The following is an 8,328-nucleotide window of genomic DNA, read 5'->3' as shown; positions in this document are numbered from 1 at the left end:
GTCCGAGGGAGGCCGCATACCCGAGCGCACGCTTTCCTTCGGGGGGCGGGGGGTGTCCCAAGGCAGGAGGTGTCCCAAGGGAGGAGGTGTTCCAAGAGGGAGTGGGGAGGGGATGTTCCAGGAAGGGGTGCGGCCAGAGGCAGCTCCGCGCCCCGAGCCGCTCAGCCGGGTCTGCAGCCGGCCCGCCCCGGCCCTCCCGCGCACCCTCGCGGCCCGCAAGCGGCCACGGCCTGGCCGTCGGGGTTGGGGGTGCAGCTGCGGAGCGCCGGCGCCGGAACTGTAACTCTCCCTCGGACAATTAAGGCAACGATGCGTCAACCTTAGGGGAGAACCGGGCCTCTGTGGGCCGTTACCTCAGACCCAAGAACCTCCCGGGCCCGGCCGGGCTCTTACACAGGCTAAGGGTTCTTCTCACTTCATGAAAGTGGCCTCGGCCGAGGCTGCCACGAGAGAGCGCCCCCGAAAGGGGCCGGCGTCGACTGCGCTCGAAGCGCGGCTCGTGAGCTCACTCAGTCCCCGCCCGAGCTTTGGCTCTTGCCGCGCGCCCGCCACGCGTTCTGCGCGCGCGCAGCTGAGCTCCCCGCGCCCTGTAGCCGCCGACCGTGCGTTCTGAGCATGCGCAAATGCTCTTCCTGGCCTCGCCCAGTTGGCGCGCGCTCCGAGGCTGGCCACGATGTGCGCGTGCGCGGTGCGGCGACACCGCCCAAAGGTTGGGCGGAGCCGAGGCTGGGAGTGACCCATGGCTCCACCCGCCGGAACGCAGGCTTTTGGCGCCTTTTTGTCACTATGCAGCCTGTCCACTATTGTTCATTATTCGTGCGCTCAGTCCCTGCCGTCGTCCGGTCGGGAGCTGTCTACCGCGGAGTTCCTACTACGTGTGGAACATCGTGCAGGCTCTTTCCGTACTCTCTCTCCTTTGATCCTGACCGTGGTGTTGTAAAGCAGTTATTAATATCCTAATATTAAAGAGGCCTGGGAATTGGAGCGACTTGTGGGGATGCAAGGACGCGAACAGGGATCTCTGATTTCAAAGTCCAGCACCTTCCCTCCCACTTCCTGCTGATGAAATTCTGACCATGTTGTGAATTATTAAGCGATTTGGCCCCACATTCCTGGAAGGGTAGGAGGGCTGGGTGGGCTGCGTTCCTGATCATGGATGGACCACGATCGCGGTCCCAGCTCATCCCTATAGTCCTGCATTCTTCTGCCTTCCTCTTCACTGCTCTTGCTGTTCCCTCTGCTTGGAATGTCTCCCCTATCCCCACCTAAAAGCTCTACTCCACAAGCCCAGATAGTAAGTTCTTTGGAGGCTGACTCTTGTATATCTTTTTATACACAGGAAACTAAGCATCTCCTACGTGGTAATACACATGAATTGCTGGAAAAAGCGAGGCAGGAAAAGAAAGGAAAAAAGTGGACGGAGGGTGGATGAAAGAGGAAAATTCGTCTCGGGAGGGCACCTGCTCCATCTTAAGAAGGCATCTGCTATGCAGTGTCCCTCTAAAGGGAGGCCTGTGGGAAGTGTGACCTGGTAATGCCAGGTCTGATTTTCACGGGAAATTTCTCAATTTGAAAAAGTTGGCAACTGATTGAAAAACTTGAATATAGGGGGCGCCTGGGTGGCTCAGTGGGTTAAAGCCTCTGCCTTTTGCTCAGGTCATGGTCCCAGGGTCCTGGGATCGAGCCCCGCATCGGGCTCTCTGCTCCGCAGGGAGCCTGCTTCCTCCTCTCTCTCTCTCTCTCTGCCTGCCTCTCTCCCTACTTGTGATCTCTATCTGTCAAATAAATAAATAAAATCTTTAAAAAAAAAAACCTTGAATATACTGTGGGCTGAAACTAACACATTTGTGACTCCGACCTTCCTTGGCACAGAGTACAAGTTGACCAAGCTAGTCAGACTTGAGTCCCAGGCCAGCACAGCCTTCTAGCATCTGTTGTGCACATATCCCTTGCACAATCCATGCCTGGGAACCAAGAGAAAGACCCTTTTTTGAGCAGGGGCAGGGGATGGGGTCCATGCAGAATAAAGGAATCAGGATTCTTTTTTTTTTTTAAGATTTTTTATTTATTTATTTGACAGACAGAGATCACAAGTAGGCAGAGAGGCAGGCAGAGAGAGAGAGGGAAGCAGGCTCCCTGCTGAGCAGAGAGCCCGATGCGGGGCTCGATCCCAGGACCCTGAGATCATGACCTGAGCCAAAGGCAGAGGCTTTAACCCACTGAGCCACCCAGGCGCCCCAAGGAATCAGGATTCTGATGAAACTGGAGAAAACTGTTCTGTGCCTGTTCTGTTTACTTGTAATCTACCTACCTCGATATTATTTGTAGCTAAGATTATAGTAGGCAAGGTTATGAGTCTTAAATGGCCACTTGTGTGATGTACATAATTTCCTATGGAGGATGGCAGCTGGTCGGGTGTGCTGGACAGGGGAAATAACCAATGGACACAAATACACTTTCGTTTCAACCAGACTGGAGGGAAATAGGCAGAAACCCAGGGATTCTAACCAAAAGTCTTATTAGAACCCCAAATGACCAAACACCCAACTTCCTGTCATCAAGAATTACAGTGTATCAAGTGAAATAAAAGGAACACACAAACACTTTGAATGAGTAAGACCGAATGGTCTGTCAGGGGACAGACAGACACGAGCACACACTGCTGTTGAGGCAAGACAGCGGCACCTGGAGAACCCAAGGTGGCCTCCCAGCCCAGGTGGTCCACGTTACTTCTCTCCAGTTTGAGGAGGGCACCAATCCCGTGGTTGGGTGCCATCTTTTGTGATGCGGCCAGGCTCCTTCCACTGGGGCTCGGGCTGAGGGTCCATAATGGGATAGAGCTAAAGGGAGGAATTCTTACCTGAGATAATAGGAGACCCTTGGGCCGAAAAGGGACAGAGCCAACACCTATGCAGTAATGTTAAGTGCCAAAATTCCAGGAGGGAACTTAGAGCTAGTGGTGTTATCGGAGAAGGCGGGTTGTGAGGAGCATTTCAATTAAGAGGGTGGATTCAGGAATCCGAGCCAGTCAGATAAAAGGATAACAAATATTTACTTAACAAATACTTATTTGAATAACTATAAGCACTATTCTAGCCCTTCAGCAATACTTTAGTGAAGAAGACAAAATTAACTGTCATTATGGGGATGCCCCTGAGATCAAACTAGATGGGAGGATTGCAGCTTGCCATCATGAGCCAGCTAGGAGGGCTGTAAGATCCACTGACCTTGCCTAAAGAGCTAGAGGGGACACGGACGCGGGGACCAGCTGCAGACAAGACAATGGGAAGGGAGCCACTTGTGGACCTAAGGACTGTCTGTTCCTAGGGATTCTTTTTTACTTGAAACTGGTATTATATTTTTTATTATTATTTGTTATTTTTTAATTTTTCAAAAAGATTTTATTTATTCATTTGAGACAGAGAGAGACAGGAAGCATGAGCAGGGGGGAGAGGCAGAGGGAGAGGAAGAAGCAGACTCCTTGGTGGCTAGATCAGAGATCATGACCAGAGCCAAAAGCAGATACAACCATCTGAGCCACCCAGGCACCCCCAAACTAGTATTACATTTTTTAAAATTACATGTAGTACAATTTACTGTTGTTGGTGTATATGTCTATGATCTTTTTTAAGATTTTATTTATTTATTTGACAGAGAGAGAGACACAGCTAGAGAGGGAACACAAGCAGGGGAGAGGGAGAGGGAGAATCAGGCTTCCTATTGAGTTGGAAGCCCGATGTGGAACTCGATCCCAGAACCCTGGGATCCTGACCTGAGCTGAAGGCAGTCGCTTAACCCAGGGCCCCAAATCTATGATTTTTTTTTAACATATGCATAGATTCAAGGATAGATCAGAATAGAGAATGGGTTTGTCACTCCAAATTCTACCGCAGGTTACCCCTTTGTAGTCAAACCCCCCTCCCACCCCAACCACTGACAAGCTGTTCTCCACTCCTGGTTTTGCCTTTTCCAGTGTGTCATGTACATGGATTCTCCAGTAGGTAGCCTTTCGGTATTGGGCTCTTTCTCTGAGTGATACATTCAGATTTATGAATGTTGTATATCTCAGTAGCTCATTCCTTTTCATTGCCAAGAAGTATCCAATTGTATGGATATTCCACCACTTTCTTATTATTTGCCTGTTGATGGACATTTGGGTTGTTTTCCATTTTTGGCAATTTCAAATAGAGCTTCTATAAGGATTGACATCCCAGTTGTCGTATGATCTTAAAAGGCTTCGTATTTCTCAAGTAGATACCGAGAATGGGGATGGCTGGGTTGTATGGCAAGTGTATGTTTGACTTTGTAAGAAACTACCAGACTGTTTTCCAGAGTAGATGTTCTGGTTTGCATTCTCATCTGCAGAGTATGAGAGTTTTGGTTGCCATGTGTCCTTGTCCATTTTCTGTTTTATTTATTTATTTATTTATTTATTTATTTTTGGCCATTCTTATAGATGTTAATGGTATCTAGTTGTAGATCTAATTTGTTTTTCCCTCAGACTAATGAAGCTGAGCATCTTTTGATATATTCTTGGGATACTTGAGAATTAATAAACCCGTACCCCAACTCAGAAACCGACCCACAGTGCTAGAAAGACTTCTGTGGATTCACACATGGCCTGGCAGACTGGAACATTTTAGCAGCAACGCTCGGCACATGATAATTGGAGGCAGAGCACATAGGCTAGATCTGTCTGTCCAGCCAGCCAACAGGTGGCAAGAGGCTCCTGGTGGCTGAGCACAGTCTTCTCTGTTCCAGGCTTTAGGGAGAGGGAAACATTTTGTGCCTTTGCCTTCAGGATGTGCCCCTTGTCAGACTCTACATCGTTCCTGCCATGGTTTTCCCCCTGCATCTCCTATTTAACATCTTCTTTTCTTTGCTAAATGACTGTTTATTGAAATGCACACTGCATGCCAGGCACTGTGCTAGGCTTGAGGGTCACAAAGTTGAAGAAGATTCCTACTCCCAGTAGGTTCTCATTCTAACAGGGGATTAACATAAAGCAGCTTTTTACTTTTGAAAAAAATATATATTTTATTTACTTATTTGTGAGAGAAAGTGAGCTCACAAGCAGGGGGGAGCAGCAGGCAGAAGGAGAAGCAGACTCCCTGCTGAGCCAGGAGCCCCACATGGGACTCAATCCCAGGACCCTGAGATCATGACCCGAGCCAAAGGCAGGTGCTTAACTGACTGAGCCACCCAGGCACCCCCCTAGAGGATGATTCTTGACCAGCCAGGAGTCGGGAGGGCTTCCTGGAAGAGGAAAGACCTAAAAGGAGTCCTGAAGGATTTGTGGCTATTGGGCTAAGAGACATAAAGAGGGCATTCCAGGCAGAGGGACAAAAGACCCGGAGATAAGAAATAGCATGTTGTGTGTGCACTTCGGTGAGAAGCTCAGTTTTACTCGGATCTATGGATGGAGGTGTGGAATGGCATGAGATGGAGTTCATGAAGGAGATGGGGCTGGATCATGGAGAAGCTTGTGCTGAGGCATGTGAATGTATCCCCAAAGCGATAAGGTACTTTTAAAAGCTAGGTTTTGGGGGCACCTGGGTGGCTCAGATGGTTAAGCATTTGCCTTCGGCTTACGCCATGATCTCAGGCCTCTGAGATCTCAGATCTCAGGTCCTGCTCATTGGGGAGCCTGCTTCCCCCTCTCCCTCTGTCCCTTGCCTCCCCTTCAGTCCCTTCTGCATCTGCTCTCTCTCTTTCAAATGAATAAATAAAAATCTTTAAAATCAATCAATAAATAAAAGCTAGGTTTTGGTGGGGCTCAGGGGGCTATGCATCCAACTCTGGATTTCTGCTCAGGTCATGATCTCAGGGTCTTTTTTTTTTTAAGATTTTATTTATTTATTTGACAGAGATCACAAGTAGGCAGAGGCAGGCAGACAGAGAGAGGAGGAAGCAGGCTCCCCGCTGAGCAGAGGACGTGATGCGGGGGTCCATCCCAGGACCCTGGGATCGTGACCTGAGATGAAGGCAGAGGCTTAACCCACTGAGCCACACAGGCACCCGGTGATCTCAGGGTCTTGAGATGAAGCCCCATATGGAGCTCTATGTGTGGAGCCTGTTTAAGATTCTCTCTGTCCCTCTCCCTCTGCCCCCACCCCACCGGCTTATGTGCTCTCTCTCTCTCATAAATAAATAAACAATAAATAATTTTCTTTCTTTTTTTAAAAAAGATTTTATTTATTTATTTGAGAGACAGAGAGCACAAGTAGGCAGAGAGGCAGGCAGAGAGAGAGGAGGAAGCAGGCTCCCTGAGGAGCAGAGAGTCCAATGCGGGACTCGATCCCAGGACCCTGGGATCATGACCTGAGCCGAAGGCAGAGGCTTTAACCCACTGAGCCACCCAGGCGCCCCAATAAATAATTTTCTTAAATAAAAGTTAGATGTTGGTTTTAGAAGTACCTTCCTTTTCTGCTCTGCTGATTCTGACTTATCCTTCAAGGCCCATCTCAAAGTCCTCCTCTTCCGGGAAGTCCTCTCCGATCGCTCTAGCCAGAAAGATCGACTCCTTCCTGCGACTTTTTGCCCTGCTTTATACTTTCTAGTCAGTCTGCCTGGAGGGTGGGCGCTATAATTTGTCCCATTTTGGGCCCCTTGTGACACTCGACGCTGTGTCAACTCATAGAAGGTGCTAATAAATGTTCGAGGAATGTGAATGAACATGTGAATGGAGGAAGTTTTCCCGGCAGCCCAGCTCCAGAGTCGGATCATACTCGTTCTCAAATTTGAGCACGTGCCAGAATCACCTAGAGGGCTTGTGGATTGCTGCAATTAGCACCCCAAGTTTCTGATTCATAGGTCTGGAAGGGAGAGGGGGCCTGAAAATGTGCATATCGAACATGCAAAGTTCCCAGGCAATCACGAGGCTGCTGGTGAAGACCACACTCAGGGAACCTTCGATGTGGCTGTGGTTACAATTCACGTGCTTCTCATAGCCAAGCCGTGGGCCAGGCATTATCAAGGGGCCCTCAGTGCTGCTTCTTACCACCTAACCCCTCAGAGGATCCCTTCCTGGAATTTCCTTAGTCTTGCCCCTGTTCGAGCCCTTGGAGCTGGAGCTGGGCATTAGAGTGCCCTCTCCTGGCCCTTTGCTTCCAGGGACTCCCTAAGGCTTCTCAGAGGAACCCTGGTCCCATGGGTTCCTGAACAGGCTTCTCTCCTGCTGAGTAGTTCCCGCCAGTGAGCCCCAGAGGACAGAACAAATCCTGGGTGTGACCTGTGAAGAAGCCTGGGATATAGCACGGCTCTTTCTAATAGGATCAGAAAGGGGTCTTGTCTCCTTTAAGAGCTGCTGCTTCCTGGGCCTCTGCAGCTCCCCATCTACCTCTCCCAGGGTGGGAAGGAGCCCTTCATTAACAGCTCCACTTCCTGCAGCACCTGGGGCTCCCCCTCCCCTGAGTCCCGGCCACCTCCCTTTGGGCTTCCCAGGTCAATTACCAGAGCCAGGTGATAGTCCTCAGCCCTCAGCTAGGGGAGGCTGGAGGCCAGAGACTGGCCTGGGCGGGGGGGGGGGGGGGGGGGGGGGGGGGGGGGGGGGGTTGTCACAGGGAAAACTGGCACAGAGAGGCAGCCCTGGGGGTAGGACCAAGGGGGGTTCCTAAGGGAAACTATCATTTGATTGGCCAATTTTTCTCTCCTTCTTTGTGTTGTTGGGTGTCTGGGTTCTCTGCAAGGCTGTGAAACCCTGTGACTACCCAAGCGGGAGACTTGTAGAGCTCAGGGATGCAACGGGTTGGGCTAGGTATGCTCAAAGAGGCCTCAGAACCCTTCTGGGCTTCTCCAGTGCTGGCTGCCCCAGATGGAGTTGCAACCGGTGGGCTGTCTACCCCAGGTCCATGGCCAACAGCGAACGCGCCTACATTGCCATCAAGCCTGATGGAGTCCAGTGCAGCCTCATGGGGGAGATTATGAGCGTTTTGAGCAAAAGGGATTCCTCCCTATTGCTGTGAAACGAATCCAGGCTTCAGAAGACTTTCTCAAGGAGCACTTCATTGACCTGAAGGACTGTCCTTTCTTTGTGCCGGCCTGGTGACGTACTTGCGATCAGGGCCCGTGGTTGCCATGGCCTGCAAGGGGCTGAATGTGGTGAAGACAGACCAACTGATGCTCTGGGTGGGAGACCAACCCTTCTTACTCCAAGCCTGGGACCATCCATGGGGATTTTTGCATCCAGGTTGTCAGGAACATTACCCATGACAGCGATTCCGTATAGAGTGCAGAGAAGGAGACTGGCTTGTGATTTTGGCCTGAAGAGCCGGTAGATTAGAAGAGCTGTGCTCAGAACCAGATCCACGAGTGACGAGAGAGCAGACC

The 8,328-nt window shown here is 50.5% G+C and overlaps 1 pseudogene; it reads left to right on the top strand.

Annotated features, from left to right (window-relative positions):
* Positions 1-7,850: 7,850 nt before the first annotated feature.
* LOC123949668 lies at positions 7,851-8,314 on the top strand (annotated as a pseudogene).
* Positions 8,315-8,328: the final 14 nt, after the last annotated feature.

The sequence above is a fragment of the Meles meles genome, chromosome 8 (assembly GCF_922984935.1).
Source record: "Meles meles chromosome 8, mMelMel3.1 paternal haplotype, whole genome shotgun sequence".
In the NCBI taxonomy this organism is placed as follows: Eukaryota; Metazoa; Chordata; class Mammalia; order Carnivora; family Mustelidae; genus Meles; species Meles meles.
The sequence above is the reverse complement of the archived record's forward strand: the minus strand, read 5'-3'. Positions and strand labels throughout refer to the sequence as shown.